General features: G+C 45.2%; 1 protein-coding gene across 4 annotated transcripts in view; it reads right to left on the bottom strand.

Annotated features, from left to right (window-relative positions):
• The window catches only part of LOC146830013 (GTPase IMAP family member 8-like), a 448734-nt gene that overhangs the window by 59409 nt on the left and 368480 nt on the right, over window positions 1–20845 (bottom strand). The window lies entirely within an intron of this gene.

Below are 20845 nucleotides of genomic sequence, written 5' to 3'. Positions count from 1 at the left end.
CCTTGGGTGGCATAAAGAGCAGCCCACATACAAAGAGGAAAACACCTCCATTCATTGTTTTTGTGCAGAAAGGTACCCTTTCCTGCACAAAAACAATAATTCCTTCAATGCGCACACGCTTGCACCATGCTGCAAGGGTGCCTACGTTGGCAAAAGGCAGCCATTTGTGTGCCAGCGCAGTGAAAGAGGAACAGGAATGCACCGTATCTCATAGATACAGCACATTCCTGCCCTTACCATTTGATGCAGGGCAGCATAACAACAAGTCTCGCGGCACTGCCCTGCACCAAACAAGTTGTAAATGAGGCCCCTGGTATTTAATGTACGGCATACAGATATGTGAAGCTGTTAATTCAGGGTATTATCCCTGGTAACACCGTACATTTTACGGTGTGTATGCATTACCTGAATTTTAATAGATTGAGTTATTTTATTTACTGTATCGGATATTTTATTTTCATAATGTCATATTCATGTGTGATGTGCAATTATATTTAAAAAGATGTTTCTTATAAAATAATATCCAGAAAATGCTTGTATCACACATAATATTTTCAACAACATCAGATAGAATTTTTCTATTGAGCATTTGTAAATTTTTCAAAACCTGGCATGCATGTATGTGATTACCCTTTTCTTTTGGGGGATGAGGGAATGTCCAACAGTACTAAAGAACAGTTCCTTTTAGACCTTCTGCATGGAGGTGTTACCATATTAGACCAGCAGAATATAAAATCTTTTATGCATATTTTATCAGTTGGCCATTTCAAAGAGTTTGCAGGTGGCACAATAATTTTGGTTAACAAGACTTTCTCATGCCTCTTTAATCCAATACTAGAAACTCTCTTGTCATGGTTATACTGTCTTTCTCTTCCTCCATCTTACCACTTTATTTGTTTTTCCCTCTCTTGCCATCAACAAATGTCTGATGCAGAAAAATAAGTGCCAGCCTCCAAAAATGATTACTGTTGGATGGTAAATGCATATGCGTAGTACATATTTGCGTTTTAAAGGCATGAGTGGGAAAGGCATGCATAGTAATTGGCAGCATTTTAATATCATACAACTGTGCTGACGATGTGCTCATGGAAAAGAGAAGCACAGAGCCATATGCACTAAGATAAGTTGCTTCTACTTTCTTCCTAGTGCAAAGTATCTACCACAGGTTTTGTACTTGAAGGTGGTCCTTCCAGTATACACCTAGACAGACATTAAAACTTTCCCCAGATTGGATGTGTGCTGTAAAACCCTGTCTAACAATTGTAGAAAATATGGCTTCGAAATAGAAACCATAACTGGTAGTGTGTGAACACCCATGGCCACCCACTTGTAGCAAACTAGTGAAAAGCACTATGGGCCTCATGTAGGTAAATACATTTTACCGGTTCTTAAATACCGAGCCGTACCGAATCGGTAAATTAGAATCGGTAAGTTATATGTAGGTAAAAATTCGGTAACAGTTACCGATTCGGTAACATTCGGTAATCACGAATCGGAATTCACCGAATCGGTAAATACCGAGGTGGTATTTACCGAATCGGAAAATACCGAGGTGGTATTTACCGAATCGGAAAATACCGAGGTGGTATTTACCGAATCGGAAAATACCGAATCGGTATGTACGGATTCGGTAAATAAAATCACATGACTTGACGAAACAGCTAATCCTGTGCAACGACAGCCCACCCAACCAGGAAGTGCCCACACCCAGGCAGGTGTACATAATTAGCCGAAGTGGCCACACCCAGGCAGGTGTACATAATTAGCCGACCCTGGAGAGGCTTGGAGTGCAGAGGAGAGGCAGGGAGCCGTTGCATGTGCGAGCGGGTAAACGAACAGCATGTCCAGCCAGAGAACACAGAGAGACGGAGGGGAAAGGAGGAGGAAGCTGAAATTTAGCCCCAAGGAACTCCAGGTGCTGGTGGAGGAGGTGGTGAAGCAGCACCAGAAGCTGTTTGGAAGGCAATCCCTGCAAGTGCCTGAGGCTGAAAAGCGCAACATATGGCTGGCCATCCAGGCGCAGGTCAATGCTGTGGGAGTGACCCACAGGGACATTGAGGTCCTCAAAAAGCGCTGGTATGACCTGAGGATTGTAACCAAGAGGAAGATGGGCGACATCCAGAAGGAGGCCAGCCAGACCGGAGGTGGAACCAACAGGGCACCTGCCCTCACCGAACTGGAGGAGCTGGTGGCGGCCACAATCGAGCAAGAGAGCGTCGTGGGTCTTGGGGACGCCGACAGCTCTGCCAGAGCCGCAACACACCAAGGTAAGACGAAAGCACAGCAATGTAGCCCCCCCTACCCCTATCCCACATCCCCCATTGTGAAACGAGAATCACACTGCAGTCCACACGTGTCAGTGCAGACAGGCAATGCATTCCGGGAGATGTAGTCAGGGCAACACTAACCATGACGTAAATGTTACAGGGCAACAAGGCATGTCACGCACTCGAGGCACAAGGAGACAGAGGACATTTTGGAATGTGAAATGATTTATTGTGACGCTTGCAATGCAGCCCTTCGGGGACACTGAGCCAATGTTGTATTTCTGTCCACAGATGTGACATCATGCAGGACAGGGCATGCTGCAGGAGAGACGGCACACCGGCCACAAATATCACCTCTAGCCAGCACAAGTTCAGACCAGGGAGCAGGCCCACTGGCAGCCGCACCACCAACACAGCCAGCCTCGCCGCACCCAGAGCCAGCATCACCTCACCGAGAGCCAGCATCACCACAACCAGAGCCAGCATCGCCACTCATGTTCGAATCACCGGCCACATCTCCGCTTGCAGGTGTGAGAATGAGGAGGCATCCAGCAGCCAGGCTACGAGCCTTAGACACCTCGTCAGACGACAGCATGGGCCCAGAAGACCGCACCGGGCCCCAGGAAGGGAGCCATGCCACTGTGCCCCACACCTCACAGGCAGCACAGACGGGAGCAAGAGGGCGCCGCAGGTCGCGTGTCCAGAGTCCACCAGCACCCACTGACGGCCATGGTGTCTTCTTGGGGCTCGAGGGCCAAATGTTGAAACAACAGCGCCTGCAATCAAAGGCAGTCATGTCAGTCCAGAGGCACATGCGGGTGATGAAGACAACATTAGTCAACATGGACAATAACATTAGCGGCATGGCTGCGGGCATTCGGGACATGTCCCAGTCAATCCAGCAGTTGTGCAGCAAATTAGATGCTGACATCGAAGCACGGCGCCGGGAACGCCAGAGAAGGGACACTACCAGCAGGGCACTCAACCGTCTGGCAACTGCGACTTCTCTACTGTGCCGGCGCTCTGTGACGATGCAGGAGGGCCTAACACAGTGCTGCAGCGACCTGTCTCGGGGGATGGTGCAGGTGACAAGTGCACTAGGGGTGCTATTGACTAGTCAGGCGTCGACAACTGCTGCAGGGGATGCTGCGGAGAGCATCGAAACCAGCAGCAGCATCACACCCCCCGTCCCAGAAGCACGCAGGAGCAGCAGGCGGCTTGGGGTTGGCTCTAGTGAGGATGCACAGGCCATGCAATCCACCACTGCAGCGCGTATGCGCAAACATTGATGTAGCCCTGCTTAGCCACTTCCCATTGGGTGACGTAACCCTGGACATACTCCTTGTATAGATGGTATATTGCCAGATTGGCCTGTTCATGTGTTCATGGCGTGGTGCCACATTAAAACTACGTCATGACTTCTCACAACTCGCTGTGTCCCCTCACTTACTCAGAAATAGTTGCATGTGATCTCTGCCCGTCTCTCTCTCCCATCGATTGCAGTTGGCACTCTAGCTGCGTTGCCCTCTGGCTGGCCTGACTCATCCTCGTTGTCCTCAAAATATGTTAGTTCCACATCTGTACCTTTTTTCGTGGCAAGGTTGTGCAGCATTGCACAAGTGGCAATAATCTTGCAGCAGGTGATGGGTTTGTACTGGCGTGCGCCTCCGCTCTTGTGCAGGCAGCGGAACCTGCTCTTCAGTAGTCCAAACGTGCGCTCCACCACATTGCGTGTTGTTTTGTGTGCCACGTTGTATCGTCTCTCACTCTGGGTTGCTGGGTGTAGGTAGGGAGTGAGGATGAATGAACGGCATGCATATGCACTGTCGCCTGGATGAGTAAAAGGGAACCATCAGTAACATGCCTCTATACACTATGATTTGCAGGTTTCAAGGGGCGTCACTGTTACTTACCTAGCAGGTATCCCTCTCCGAATTCTCCGGCACTCAGTCGTGTGTAGATCCCACTATTCTGGAAGATGTAAGAGTCGTGGGTGCTCCCAGGAAACTTTGCAACAATATCTGTGATGATGTTCCCTGCATCACAGATCACCTGCACATTGATGGAGTGGGTGGACTTCCTGTTCCTGTAGATGTGCTCTGTGTCAGCTGGTGGACAGATTGGGATGTGTGTACCATCAATACAGCCGATGACATGGGGGAACTGTGCCATGTGATAAAAGTCTGTTTTTGTTTTCTGCAGTGCAGCCTGTGTGTTTGGGAAGCTTATGTAGTGGTGCATTCTCTGCATCATGGCATCCAGGAACTTCCTGAAGAAACGTGACAGGCAACTCTGGGATACCCCACCCACCGCAGCTATCACCACCTGATAACTGCCGGATGCCAACAGATGTAGGCTGCAGAGCACCTGCACATGTGGGGGTATGGCGTGCGCCCTTCTTATTGGCTGGTCCAGGAGTGGGTGTAGGTCCCTGATTAAGTCCATGATGGTTTCGGGGTGTAGCCTGTACCTCTCATGTATCTCTGCATCAGTCAGCTGGAATAGTGTGATGCGCTGTCTGTAGATTTGTTCCTCCCGTCGCCACACCCTCAGTCCTGCTGCCTGTAGACGTAGGCGCCTTGCAATGACGTACATAGCGGCCATGTTGTCCACGCTGTTGCATTTTGGGATTGCTTATCTGCACTGTTGATGGTTACCACCTGCTTTCAATCCGTGTTAATTACCGACTCTTATTTACCGATTTTCTTGGATTTCTTAATTACCGAGTGCTCCTACATGTCATTTTAATTTTTACCACTTCATATTTACCACTTCATGTTTACCGAATCGTTAATTATGTATTCGGTAAATCTGATTCGGTATTTTGGAATTCGGTAAATATGAATCGGTATTTACCGCCTCATATTTACCGAAAAGTGGTTTTTGGACTCCTACATCTCACTTGTCTGAATACCGGTCGGTAACGGCATATTTACCGAATATCGGCCGTTACCGACCGGTATTTGGCTACCTACATGAGGCCCTATATGTGTTACTTAAGGGCTACTTTCTGGCAAAAAAAAAAAGAAAATGCGCTGGAAAGTAACCACATCATCAACATTTTACGTGACTTTGAAATGGCACAAAGTGTTGATAAATCTGCTTTACAGAGTCAGAACATCACTGATGAAATCGACTCACTTGGGTTCTCTCAACTCATCAAGGACTTAATCTGGACCTATTGTTATCCCTAAAATTGGAGCTCCATCTCTTTGAAATCCATCAACGTCCTTGGAGTGTCCACTACTAAATTACATTCTGCATCAGTATTGAATTAATTAGCAAACGTAAAAACTACACCAATGGTCAATTCTTTCCATGAAGCACTCTGAACAATATGTACCCTGGAGGCTTTACCCAAATGCTCCTTCAAGTGCCGGAACCCCCACATGGATTCTCCTGGTGACAATCGAGCCCACCTTGAATGAAAACATACCCTGCCACTGGACGCTTTGCCAAAACCAAAGGAAATGATGGACAGAGTGTTGAACATTGCAAGCACTCACCCCCAGTCAACTGATCTGGGTTTAATCCATCACGGTTCTTTAGCCCACTCTGCCACCCCAGTTCAGACATGGCCATATGCAAATCAGTCTGACCCTGTGCCTCATGGGAACAGTCCAGCCCGAACTGCCAAGCCATGTCTTCCCTGGACCGGAAACAAGCTTCCTAGGACCGGTTTCTGGCATTTCAGCCGTCTTCAACCAGGCTTGCTTGAATCCAGTGGCAAAGTGAGCAAGGGACTCACGTCTGAGCATACCCTGCCAACTTATGGCGAACAAAGCAAAAACCAAAGGAAATGATGGACGGAGTGTTGAACATTGCAAGCACTCACTGGACGCTTTGCCTCCTTAAATCCAAATGTGGGGCTCTCTAAAGACTAAGAACAGGGAATTGGAGGATCATAGGCATTGGTAGTGCAACAGGGATACTGGATCTAACCAAACAGCAGATACCTTTTGCGAAACCAGCCTCCCCTCGCAGTGCCAGCCACTGGAGAATTTGCATACAACCTGGTCTGGGTTGCATGGAAAGCTTAAGCAACTGGCTGACAGGCCGGAAAAGGAATGCAGTGTTATACTATATACAAATGTACATGACATACAACAATTTAGGGACCCCAGTCTTCTTTTGAGACATTCTTCAATGTTTTCTTTTTTTCGGGGCTTGTATCAGACATAGCGAATCTGATTATGCTGTGTGTCTCTTAAAGTACATGTTAAATACATTTTAATAACATTTGTGCTACTCGTCTTCAATATGGAAGTAAACAATTCCTGTTAGGCATAAAGCATGGTTAAAATTATTCAATCCCACTGCCCCTGCTTTATCTTTGTTTAAAAACAGAGATGAAAGTAGCTACCTCGTGGAGTATTTTTCAGGTCCAAAATCAGTGAAGTGGAAGCAGCACAATGGCAGAAGTATTTGCGGTACTATTTACTAATATGTGAATGTACATGGTGTATGCATGTGGAAAGTAATGAAGAAGTGCATTTTCCCTACCAACCTTATCAATTTTGGGGTGTTCTTTGCATATTTCCACCAACTGTACATTTAGTCCAGTCCTTAAAAGGAATAAAGTGTGAGATTGTTGGTGCTGGCCTAGGTTTACAGTTGTTCTCACCCAGAAACACCCACAAGCCACCCTGGCCCAATATGACATGTAAACAGCTGCAACAAATGCTGAGACCTCTGAGGAGCAGTTGCTGATTCCGGGAGGAGTTGCAGATTGTTTTGTGAAATCCACAGTAGTGGAGATTTAAAAGAACACACTATCTCTGTGGGAACCTTGGCATGTCTATAATTACATACTCTCTCTGTGGGAACCTGGTCATGTCTTTAACCACACACTAACTCTGTGGAAACCTCGGCATGTCTATAATCACACACGTTCTCTTTGGTGACCATGGTAATGCTGTAGTCACACACCATCTCTGTGGGGACTTGTGCCTCCCTATAATCACACACTATCTCTGTGGGGACCTGGGCATGTCTATAATCACACTGTATCTCTGTGTGGACCTGGGCATGCTTATAATCACACACTATCTCTATGGGGACCTTAGCATGTCTCTAATTGCACGCTATCTCTGTTGGAACCTGGGCATGTCTTTAATCACACACATTCTCTTTGGCGACCATGGTAATGCTGTAGTCACACACCATCTCTGTGTGGACCTGTGCATCCCTATACTCACACACTATCTCTGTGAGGACCTGGGCATCTCTATAATCACACACTATCTCTCTGGGAAAAATGAGCATGTCTATAATCACACACTGTCTCTGTGGGAAAATGGGTATGTCTATAATCAGACACTATCTTTGTGGGGACCTGGGCATCTCAGTAATCACACACTATCTCTGTGGGGACCGAGGCATGTCTTTAATCACACATTGTCTCTGTGGGAAAATGGGTATGTCTATAATCACACACTATCTCTGTGGGGACCTGGACATCTCAGTAATCACACACTATCTCTGTGGGGACCTGGACATCTCAGTAATCACACACTATCTCTGTGGGGACCGAGGCATGTCTTTAATCACACATTGTCTCTGTGGGAAAATGGGTATGTCTATAATCACACACTATCTCTGTGGGGACCTGGACATCTCAGTAATAACACACTATCTCTGTGGGGACCTTGACATCTCAGTAATCACACACTATCTCTGTGGGGACCGGGGCATGTCTATAATCACACATTATCTCTTTAGGGACAGTGGTAATGCTATAATCACACTCTATCTCTGTGGGGACCTGGACATCAATATAATCCATTGCACACTATCTTTTTAGAGAATTGAACATGAGTGTTATCACACATTATCTCTGTGGGGACAGGTGCTTCACTATAATCCCACAATACCTCTGCAGGACTTGAGCAAGACTATACTCACACACACTATCTGTGATTCCACCTCAGCATCACTATAATCACATACCAATTTACAGGGATGTGAGCATGAATAATAAAATACATAATTTGTCCAGGAACCTGAATATTTCTATCTTAACCCTCTCTATATATATGGAGTTTAAAATGACTATCAGAACACTTTTTATATGGGGACTTGAATATGATTATAACCATTGTAACCACACACTGTCTCTGTGGGGACTTGAGAGTGACTATAAATAAATACTATATCAGTGGGGATCTGGGCACAACTGTAATGACATGCTATTTATGCATGTAGTATTATCGTACACTATCGAGGACTTGAACATGACTATCATAACTCTCTCTACGTGGGGACTTGAACAGTATTCTAATCACACACTATCTATGCGCGGCCATGAACATGACTGTAATCACACACTATCTCTGTGGGGACCTGGAAATTACTGTAATAACATACTGTTTCTGCATGAACTGCAGCATGACAATCACCGTACACTGTCTCTAGGGGTACTTGAATATGACTATGACCAAACACTATATCTCTAGGGACCTGAGCATGACTATAATAATGAGACACTGTCTTTTGAAAGATTTGAGCATGACTATAATGATATGCTGTCTTAGTGGCAACCTGGGCATCACTCTAATGACACACAATCTCATGAAACAGCAACATATGTTTCATCACACAATATCTCTACAGAGAATGGAGTATTATTATAATCACACATCATCTCTGCGGGGGCTTTAACATAAATATAATCACACTCTGTCTAGGGGACTTGAGAGTGACTGTAATTAAACACTATGGGCCATATGTAGAAAGCAAATTTGCGATCGCAAACGCTGAAATTCGCCGAATTTCGGCGTTTGCGATCGCAAATGTGCTAAGTGGAATGTAGGAAGGCAAATCTGCATGCAAAATAAGGAATCGCTGAATTTGCGATTCCTTATTTAAGGAATCGCAAATTTTGCGATTCCTTAAATGCAATGTAGGAAGCTCCAAAAAAGTGCTATTTGGCCTTAAGGAATCGCAAATTACCACCAACTACAGGTTGGTGGTAATTTGCGATTTCTTGTAATAATGCAGTTTTTTGCATTTTTCAAAGTGGAATGTGGTGCACACACATGCCCTTAGGGCATGTATGTGCACCACATGTGCACCCATGCTAATTTCAGGGGTGCAACAGGGTGTCCTATTGACACCCTTGCAACCTTGAAATTGCATTCTCAATTTGCGATTCTCTAATTGAGAATCGCAAATTGAGAATGTCTTCCTATTCATTCCTATGGGCCTTTTAGCCCATAGGAATGCATGGCAAGGTATTCCTTATTTGCGATTCTCAATTAGAGAATCGCAAATAAGGAATGGGTGGGATTCGCAAAAAAAATTGCTAATCCTACCTACATTGCATTTTGCTATTCTCCAATTGCGATTCCTTAAAAATAGCAATTAGAGAATCGCAAAACACAGTCTACCTACATATGGCCCTATATCTGTGGGAACATGGGCATCAATACAATCATGCACTATCTCTGCAGGGGCTTGAAAATGACACACACTCTTTCAGTTCTAGAACATTACTATAAACATATGCCATATCTTTGGGGACTATTTTTGTACAGCCGTCCCAAAACGATGGTGAAGTTGATGTAAAAAAAACTAGGTAATCTCAAATTGACTTTCTCATCTGACCACACTGCATGTTCTTTGGCCTTTACATGATTTTAATTATTCATTGTTTTCTTATCCCTTAATGTTTGTGAAGACTCAGCAACAGAATAGATATCTGTAAATCCTTTTACGTGCACTTTATATACAAAATTTTTCTACAGAGAAAAGCATTATCATCAAAATCCATCTGCTGGATGCTCCTAGGACACAAAGATATATTCATATATGTCTAAAATATCATGTAATATAGGTAAAGCACTTAAAATAACATTTAGCAATTTGTTTGTGAATGTATTCAATTAGAAATTATAATTATTGAGTAAGTCCTCGCAAGGATGGTAACACATGTTCAAGTCCCCACAAAGATGGTTTTGTGCGTGCTCTTAAATAACAATATATTTGCAGGTTTGAAGCAGGATCCTATATAATGAATTTTGTCTTAATGTTTTTTTGCCATTGGTATATTTTTAAAACATTGGGAAAGGTTAGTCCTCAAAAGGCAGGTGTTCACACATAGTCCCCACAAGGATGGTAACATGTGCATGTGTGTCCGTGTGTCCGTGATTAATTTGTTCATGCATCACACGATCGGCACTTGTCTGAAGTCAGTGGGTGCCAGTCGGGTACAGAACTCCCTGTAGATCACACAAGTTCTGTGGTATGCTGGTATGACAGCATGTTCCACTATTGCTAATTTATTTAGCATATATTTACAATATTTGAGAGTGTTCCTGTTGTTATTCCACCTCGGAGGAGAGGAGTCTGAAACTCCAACTGCCCACTGTCTTTTTAAATGTAGAGCACAAAGTGAGCATATAAATGATTACTTGTTGCACCTGAACCATTACTGCTCACCACTCCCTGGCAGCCTCCATGTCCAGAAGCATTTTGTTTATCCTAGCACGCGTGTACTAGTTTAGTGTGCTCAGCGGAACCTGTGGAGGACATAAAGACGGGGTCCCGCAGCAAAGATGGATCACTTGTTGCATGACTCACATTTGGGGGTCCACTGACACTACTTATCACTGTACTCGGAAAGTGCAAAGCGTTTGCCCAGCTTGCAGGCAATAGTACAGTAATTCACAGCAGAGTACCTCTGTTGTCCATCCCTTAATCAAAATCTTATTTGTAAATCAATTGAGCTGTCCAGCGCAGGTCTGACTTTATTTACTTGCTGCAATGGCCATGTCAAGTGTCCCACATTTGCGTTTCCCCTTTCTATCTCTTTCCCTCTCTCAACTCTCTCCTCCTTTTGTCTACCTCCTTCCCTCTCTTTCCTCCTGTTGTTTCTCTTCTGCCTTCTCTCCCCTCTCCCACCTTTTACAGATATATACATGCATTGTCTGCAGTGACTGGCATGTGATGTCTTAATGAAGAGCCTGTAATGTACAGCATGTTCAAACTGGACAGTATGATATGCAGTGCCACTGTCCCTGTCACTTTAGTGCTAAAAGAATAAGAATAACTAACGGGCAACTGGCTGACGGCCGTGGCCCGGGCTGTGACCAGGTTTGTGTTTCTTTCCCCTCCTTTATGTTTGCTGTTTATTTCTCAAAACTGCCGGGGATCATTTAAAACAGGTTTTTGACAGTCATAAACTGTCGGCTATGTTGTATGGGAGATTACTGCGCCAGCTTCATCCTGTGAGGTTAATGCAAAATGGTGTTCGACATCCTGTATGCGCGCGAGTCAGCTGAAACAGTGTGACACTTGGGTAGCTGAGATGACTCCATCTGTAACTTGTTCATGTTGGGCCCTCACACATTCTTCCTGTTGGGGTGAGTCCCACGTGGACTGAGACATTTCTGGTGATTTGTAGTAAAGTACCAAATTTCAGAAATTTATATGTTTCGCTCATCTTCATTGCTTGATTTTGCTAGCGAGAAAGTGTCACTCATAGTCGTTGAAATGTCACTCATAATTACACTGAAATTATGAAAAAGTCCCACATAGAAATCTAAAATCTAGGCAGCTATGAACTGACCAAGTTCTAAGGCAGAGACGAGGGAGTGTGTATGTATTTTAGTCTGTGTGTGCATGTGAATATCCAGGGTGAAAGCCGACAGAAACCACACCATACCCAACTGAAGGCTCATGTCCCCAACTAGTTACTACAGAATATATTATTTAGGGAGTGTAACACCCCAAGCATCCCCCATCCCCTGAAGCTACACCCTGATCATTCACACCTCTGTATGACCATGCTGATTCTGGATTAAAAATGATAGTCATTTACGAGTTTTCTTTTCTGGAGCAGAGCTGGCTTCTGAGTGTCTCCATCACCTGTTTGTGCTCTTAATTACACAAACATAATACTTACTGAGCTAGATCTTTAAACATCGTTCTGATTTGTAGCCCTCTGCATGTTATGTTATGTTAATTAAATTTAATATAGCACTCAACTCACCCCAAGGGGTATCTAGGCGCAGCCGACAGACACAAACAGTATTTGCCAGGAAGATTCATACCTGTTCTGCCACACAGAATCCTGCCCATGTGACACCAGAATGGTTGGAGAAACATACAGGACAGGAAGGAGGAAGGCAGGGGGCTGAAGACAGGGGTAGGATTACTGGTAAGTGATCAGAGCATTGTCATTTCTTCATCTTCTTTATCAACACCCCTACATAGAGGAGGTAGAGGTAGTACAGTACACTTTGACTCAAGCTCCTAGGAAGAACACTGAAGTACACTTCCTAGATACCAAAACATCAACCAGAGAGTCAAGGTAATATCTACTGAACCAATCTTTCAGTTATCACAGAACAAAGTCACTCCAGTTGATAAATAATGACATTAAACCCCAATAAGTACCCTACAGGAAGACAGTGTCATCAAAAGGAGACCCAGCTACCAACAACCAGGACAAGCAAACCAAAAACGTAAGTGATATAAGATACACCGGCATCCATGATCATTGATGCTCAAGCTACATGTATGGTATGGCAACTAGGAGCAATTTACAACAGAGAGGATATAAAATCCCATGATACTAAAAGCACAAGGAAGACCCAAGAATACACATATCAAGTTCACGGACCACAAAGGATGATGCATCACAAAACTGAGAGCACATTCCCTGTTTCTGTCCTGATGGCCATGTCTCTTTTATGGACAGGCCTGGAAGGAAGTTGGGGAGGTAGCAGAGGGTACAGGAATGACACATATCCTGTTTGTTGTGAAGGAACTAAGTAGCTGTTCTGGAGGTGGAGGAAGAACTAACAAAGCAGATACTCTTGTGTTACCCCGTAGTGGCTACTGTGGCTGTTTGCTAGGCATAAGCATGCAAGGAATGTCTACCACCTTATTTATTTACTTCTGGCATTAGCAAAAAGATGGCTAGCTGTGGGTGGGAAGCAGGCACTGAACCAAGGTTAGGGCTGTGTCTCTCACACTTTAAAATCTGGGTGACTGAAGAGCATTGCTTATTTTGAGCAGGTGGTTTCCAGTGCTTGGCACCGGCACTTCATTCTCAACACCAGAACTTGTGACAGTCTGCCAGAAGGTGGCGGTGTCTGGGTACTATAGAGATGACCACAACTGTTAATTATTATTTCATAATAAATTAAAAATTACTATTACACGGCATTTGTAGGAAGCTGGCTCTCTACATAGTGCGCTAAAATGGAGTATTGTGTACAGAAAGTCCAGTAAGCCCCAGATTGATATATAAAGGCAAAAGTAGATTATACTAAGTTTATTTGTGTTAGTGTGGGTGAACAGTTAGGCTTATCAGAGGGTAGTGCTATTTATTGTACTCACACAGGCAATACATGAGACACACTACTCTAGAATAAATCCAAAACCAATTTGCAAAAATAATGACAATTTTATATAATTTTCAAGACCAAGAACTCTGATTGATCTACAGTTAGTACTTTTAAAGTTATGAATATTTAGAGTTCATAAAATAAATCCCTTCTGTGCGCAATTACACACTATTGAAGTCTATGTGGGGAAATGAGAAAATACATATGAAATCGTACAGTTGACTCTCAAGTTTCACCTCTTGGATTTCTGTAGTCAGCAAGGCCAGGTCTAATGTTTCAAAAGTGGATTATCGGGAACGTCCTGGATTCGGACAGAAGCAGGGTGCGGAGTTTGTTTGCAGCTGGTGAGCTATGGACAAGGGGCCTCTTGGAAAACACACAGCACAGGGCGACTTAAAGGTAAGTCTGGGTGGTCAAACATGAGGGAGAAGATCGCAGGAGCCTCAGGACCATGGGAGCACAGCTGGTTTGTCGTTACCAAGGCCAGGGGGCCTGGGTGCCGGGCAGACAGGTCAGCCAGGTGGCATGCATCAAGAAGCAGGCAAGTTGTCAAGGTGATTCTGGGATAACTGAGACACTTACAAAGTAGGTCTCAGGGGTCTCAACATCCCTCGACAGATACTTGCTTCCTGGGCAGATGGAGTCTGGAGTGGACTCTTCCTGTTAGTGCATTATGCAGGGGGTCCAGTAACCCACATATTGGTGCAGCACTGATCCAGTAGGTCCTGGTGTCCTCCAACTTGGTGGCGGGACATATCTCACCCTCCAGAGCCGGTGTACCACTTTTGGTCCAGCTGCTTCATCAGAGTTGCCAGGGAGCAGCAAGTTGGGTAACCGGATTCTGTGGTTTGGGGCCTTCTGTCATAGGGGAGTAGAGACTCTACGCCTTGGGAGATTCTTTTGCAATTTTGCAAAGGATGGAGGGGCTCTGGGGTCGCCCCCACAGTTGGAGGACAAGACAGCACACCACGACTGTTGAGTCATAAAGGCAGCAGGCATGATTTGGCACCAATTTCTCTGCAGCAGGGCTTCAGTCCTCAGGGCAGCAGCTCTCCTTTGTCTGTATATGAATCGTGCCCATCAAATCTAAGTTTTAAGTCCAGAGATGCCACCTAAAATCAAAATTTAGGGGTGTTAAAGGGAGTGACAAGTAGTAGCCAATGGGCTACCTACCTTTCGGATGCCTACACCATCTAAGTGCCCACGTACTGTGGGAAGGGTCACTACCCTATCCCTGATAGGTTATTTTCCTGCCATCTCAAATGGAGGATTTGGAAAAGTAGTGTCTACATCGCCAACCCCACCTTATGGGTGGTAGTGGCTGAATGTGGGCACACCTCCTAATCTTCCTAATTCCCCCCCCACCGACCTCCCACCAAATATGGAGCAGAACACGGGGATTGGCATCCTCCACCATCTGAAGGTAACTCTGTTGCATTTCAAAGACAGCAACATCCTTTGAAGCTTCCCGCTCTGCGAGACAACTCTGGCCTGGAGGAGGTGTGATGCACCACTGCCCAAAACAGACACTGGTTCTGGCCTCAGAGAGTGCGGCTTTCAGCCCATTAGGTCAGAAACATTTCTGGTGTTGGAAGGCTGGCTTAGGCTAGTCGTAGACCACACCAGTGCATGTTAGGCTTTCAGGGGACCCTCTCAAGTCTCCCCTGTGTGCAGTTATTAATAAATCTATCATTGGCATCAGTGAGGGTGGGTACATTGAAGCCATCATGTAGCTAGGAAACTTGTAATGACACGTGCCCAGCCCATGAACTCTCTATGGCTTCCTGTGCACTTACAATATCCAAGAATGAACTTTGGATTGTAGGGTCACGCAGATAGGTCCACACATGGGATATAGTGCACCCTGCCCTGGGGCTCTAAGGATCTGCAGTAGGGGTGGCTTACCTATACCTCATGCAGTTTCTGGAGGCATGGTACACAGGGATGTGGGCCATGTCTACTCTTCAGTTTTCTATGCACCAAGATACAAAGCCTGCAATGGTAGTGTCCATGGTCTTGGTGAGGGGTCCCTAGCATGGAACAATTTGTGTTGCAACCCTAGGTGACCCTCTTCAGTCCTGATGCCCTAGATACCAGGGGTATCATTTACTAGGGACTTATAAGGGTTGTTGAAGTTGTGCCAATCAATCAATCAATCAATCAATCATGGTATTTGCAAAGCGTGCTACTTACCCGTGAGGGTCTCAAGGTGCTGAGAGGGGGGCAGGGGAGTTGCGCTACTGCTCGAAGAGCCAGGTCTTGAAGAGTCTTCTGAAGGCGAGTAAGTCTTTTGTCTGCCGTAGATGGGTGGGTAGGGTGTTCCAGGTCTTGGCGGCGAGGTAGGAGAAGGATCTGCTGCCGGAGGTTTTTCGTTGGATGCGGGGGACGGTGGCGAGTGCAAGGCTGGTGGCGGGTGGGGGTGTGGAAGCTGAGTCTGCTGTTCAGGTAGGCTGGTCCAGTGTTGTGGAGTGCTTTGTGTGCGTGGGTGAGGAGTTTGAAGGTGATCCTCTTATCGACGGGGAGCCAGTGTAGGTTAGTCAGGTGGGGGGTGATGTAGCTGTGGCGGGGGACGTTGACGATCAGTCGGACTGAGGCGTTTTGGATGCGCTGCAGTCGTCGTAGGTGTTTGGCTGGGATTCCGGCGTAGAGTGCATTGCCGTAGTCCAGCCTGCTGCTGACGAGGGCCTGTGTCACCGTTCTTCTTGTTTCAGTCGGGATCCACTTGTTAATGCCAAAATGTCAATGTCCCCCTCCTGGAGAAGCGTAAAACTTTCCAGGTAATGTTTCTGTAGTGATCTTATGTTTAAGACCACTATTTGTAGACCCGGAAAATAATCCGGGCTGATGCTATTCAGATGTGCTTTCCTTAATAAAGTATGGCTACTAGTCCCCTGTTGCTCAGAATGTTTTCATTTTCCAGTTTGGCAATGGTGGCGTTATTGAGCCCTTGATGACCAGTGGCCAGTTCAAGTAGTTCTAAGGCAGAGTATCTCAGTCTAGGACCAGGGGTTATGGCCCCTGGCCCCGGTCGGGCGCGGACGGGCGCAGACAGGCGCAGACCGGCTTGCCTTAGGCGTGCCTTCAGACAGACAGTACAATGATAGCAATTCTAAAACCAATTAAAGCGCTATCCGGTGGGCAGCCCGATTACCGTGGCCTGTCTCTCCCTCTATCGCTGCGCATTCGCTCCGGCGTCGAAAATAAGGCTGGCCGCTTCCGCTGAGCAGCCAATCAGCTCTGCAGTGCAGCAGCTGTGTCCCCCCCCACTAGACCACGTAGATACAGCGGAAGTTGGTAAAAGGGCAGGTTGCCACAGATTCCACCGCGCTGGCCCCCAGCTAAATAATTAAAAAGTGATTCAGATCTAAAGTTTTCACATCGTAGTAGGTCTCTGCCTGATTTTGGGTTAAGTGAAATGTAAGATCTAGTGAAGTCTAGCTGTGAGCTCTCTGATTGTGCAATGTCTCTAAAGTCCTTACCCAGGAGTTTGACCATCGGAGGCACAATGGCAACCCATCCTCCTCCGGGGCCTTTCCCTATCGGCATCTGATTTATTGTGTCTGCCACCTCTCCATTCTGAAGTGCCATATTTATTTCTGGCATGAGCTTAGAGATTTTTAAGCATTCAAAATTAATTGCTCTGCTGCCAAGTCCCGTGGGCCTTCTGATCGATACAAGACCTCATAAAAGGAGGCGAAAGCTTTTGCAATATCTTTGGGACTGGTTGCTCAATCTTCACATTGTTTCAAATTATGGCTTGCAGCCTCCTCTCCTTTTCCCCATGCTCATTACATGTACTGCTATTTCTCTGGAGGTACGTTTCCACCTGCAGCACCGCAATAGTGTTTAACTTGAATTTCTTTAATGTCAGAGAGCAAAGAATGATATCTGAAGGCCGCTTACTATATGGTCTGGTAAATTCAATAATCTGAGACTCCTTTGCCTGTTGTGTCTAAGCATTTGTACGGTCTTAGAGTCTTGAATCAGAGAGCCCCTCATATAGGTCTTTCTGGCAGACCATAACATCTACCTGGAAGTTACAGAGTTTTCATTGAGGGTCAAATACTCCTGAAAGTATTCCAATAAAGAATATGCATCGTACAATATTTAGGAACTTGCAGTTGTATGTTCTATTCAAAAGCTATTGGGTTGTGATTATAAACATACTGTATGCCAATCCTACCTGGCATAAGTTGGGGGAGGAACTGAATTGATATAAATAAAACAGTCAATCTTGGATTCCGTCTCATGGGGGCACAAAGAATTGTGTATTCCCTCTCCTTGGAGTTCAAGAGTTGCCAAGGGTAAACCAAAGAGTGGTCCACCATTAAGTCCTGTAACACACCGCTGTCATTATTATAGAGAAAATCGGGGTGACCAGACTTCCTAACAAAGACCTTGGTTGGACAACTCTGAGGTGAATAAGCAAGAGGACAGGATTACCCAGAACTAGCCTTAGAATTGAGAGTTAGAATATTGGACTGATAGAACAGAAACTTCCAAACAGTGTACCATGATCTATTTTTTTATAAGAGGTACCACACCAGTAGGCTGAAGAAACCCTTGAGCTCCAGGGGTGGCTTACACACCACCAACTGCCCCTGCCTGCTTTGGTACTACTGAGCTTGAGAATTTCAACAAGTCTCCTTATCGAGGCTGCTTGTACCCTTTTTTGGGAGGGAACAGATTTGCTACTCAGGAGGAGAGATGTCCTTGCACCAAAAAGACGATGCACTGAAGTAAAGGGCCGGTGAGGAGTGGAGACGTGACAAATCAGCACTATAGCTGTGATATAGGGAAAGACCTGTGTAGCCCGTGGGACCCCAAGCCTCCCAGAGCACTTACATAGACCCCTGATGGTGTTGTGAAACTCTACAGGATGTGTATTCCATCATGAACACCTAGAACCAAGAAGCATTGGCCAACAAAAGTCTTTTGACTTCAGTTCTTGGCTCTGTAACAAAGAAACTACAAGCACCAAGAGACAGTTAACAACTGAGGAGACTGTAGCAGAGTCATTACTGAGACCCATATTGGGCACATAGTTTGTTTGGGTGGTGGGTTTCTGCAAATGTGCCTGAGGAAGAAGTCAAGCTACAGGAGCTCGAGGACTCTGAGCTAATGCTGGCACTGCTGGTGGAGACCTAGGATAGTGAGCACCAGAATCTGCTTTACCAAACGTGACCCCATCAGCTGTATCGGGTCCCTCATTTTGACACTGCTGCTCGGTGGGCGAGTTGGATGCACAACACCCTAAGTGGTTATGGCAATGTGGTGTCACTTGCACACATAACATGGACACAGAAGGTACTGCACACCCAAATAGGGGAGAAAAATCAAACTCCCAAAATGCAAGAAGGGAAAGAGAAAGAGGAAAAACACACCTCCACAGCTAAGACTGGGTTGGCACACATGCTCATAATTTTACTGCAGGCATAGGGGAACATGTTTCCAGAAATCTTACTTCTATAACTGCATGGACTTTACTAAGTGCTAATGAGGTCTCCTTGGTGGTCTATGTTGGGTTCAAGATAACAGTTGAGCCTCAGAATACTCAGAGTAACCCCCGTACCTCCTAAGAACCCTAAGTAGAGTGGTTTACAAATGTCTCTTTTATTTTTTATAGCGATGGGAAGAAAATGAAAGAGTTAGTAGTGTCAATATCCCAAAGGAATTATAAAAATGAATTCATAAATAAAAAGGGGTTCAGATCTAGTTGTTACCACATCTTATAAAGCTCTTGGGCTGCATCCAACGGTCTATGTTAGTAACAGAGCCTGGGAGGTGCTAACCTGGGTGGCTTCAAGGGTGAAGTGCCGCTGATTTATTGCCTCTCTATCCTTGAGCCTATCCCTCTGTCTGGAAAACCAACCTGGAGACCACTGAGATGCCAAACACAACTCATGTTAGGTCAAGTCCACTAGCAAACACTGCAACTTTGCCAAGTATCAAACTCTTGTTGCTGCTGCACGGAGCCAGGGGCAGGAAACTAATACAGAATGATATGGACCTTTCACCACTGTATGTATGCACACAGCTGGTTCTCCACTCTACTATTTTTGTGATACTTTATTTGCATAAATTGTTGTATTCCCCATATGCGTAACACTTTGAGTTTCTTCATGTGGTATTCCTATTATAAACTATTATTACTGTATATTCTACATATACTATATTTTTTGTCATGGTAGCAACTGTATCTGTCATGTATTTTGAATAATGTGCTTTCACCCTCCCCCCAGGTTTTTGGACTGATAGGTATTGAACTCTGCAGAATGAACGTGGTAAGGTAAGGTCTGGTGGGAAAATACACTAATACCATAAAATGTAAATATCTTCTTTGGACTGCAGCATCTATTGTGTCATTCACTAGGGTGGCAAGAAAACGTGGCGTCAGTCTGATTCCTGCAGCTTTAAAATCTGTCAAATTAAAACTGTTCACGGTACGGAAACCTTTCTTTCAAATATTCAGTAAGTCACCCCCCCTGAGTAGGCCTTGTTGCCAACACTGCTGAGTGCCTGGTAAAAGTGCAAAATGCAATAATTTATTGTTGGCATATTCCAACAGTGACTAGCCCACTGTCACTGTCATAGCTGGTTCTATAAAGAAAATGATAAAGTACTTTTAAAGTGCTATGTCACAGTTTTTTTTCTATATTTATTGAATATCCAGTAGGAATTTTAAAACATCTAAAGGAAAAAGTAACTTTTAAAAACCTAGAATGTTCCTGTTTTTCCATTTGAATTCCCAGCTAGCTAATTTGCATTAGCCTGTCAGCAGCTGACCTGTCAGTGGGGCTTTGATGAAGTGTGAAATATTACTCTTAGATAAGATACAATGGCAGAGGTAGGAATGTGGCACAGTTTAACCCAAGAAGGGCTGTTTAGGAGTGTCCAGGAATGTCACTAACTTAGAGAGACCTTTGTAATAAGGGAAGCCAAGAGAACAGAGGTGATTTGATCGTTAAGGACTCTTTAATCTCCTGGTTTTAGTTTCTGTGGAGGAGGCACTTTGGCCCAACAACCAGTTTGGAGTGGCTGAGTGGGAGTGGGCTTTCTAATTATATTTAAAATGCTCCTAGGTGTGCCACAAGTTCCCTCGAGAGGCAGGAAGATTTGGCCATGTTGGATATTACTGAGAATTGTGCTCTGTGGGCTTCTTTACAGCGAGGCAAAAAAGATGTCCTGCAAAATTGGGACAATTCGGCCTTGGCTCCTTTTTGC

This window comes from Triturus cristatus, chromosome 5_1 (genome assembly GCF_964204655.1).
Source record: "Triturus cristatus chromosome 5_1, aTriCri1.1, whole genome shotgun sequence".
NCBI classification, from domain to species: Eukaryota; Metazoa; Chordata; class Amphibia; order Caudata; family Salamandridae; genus Triturus; species Triturus cristatus.
This window is presented reverse-complemented; position numbering and strand designations above follow the sequence as displayed.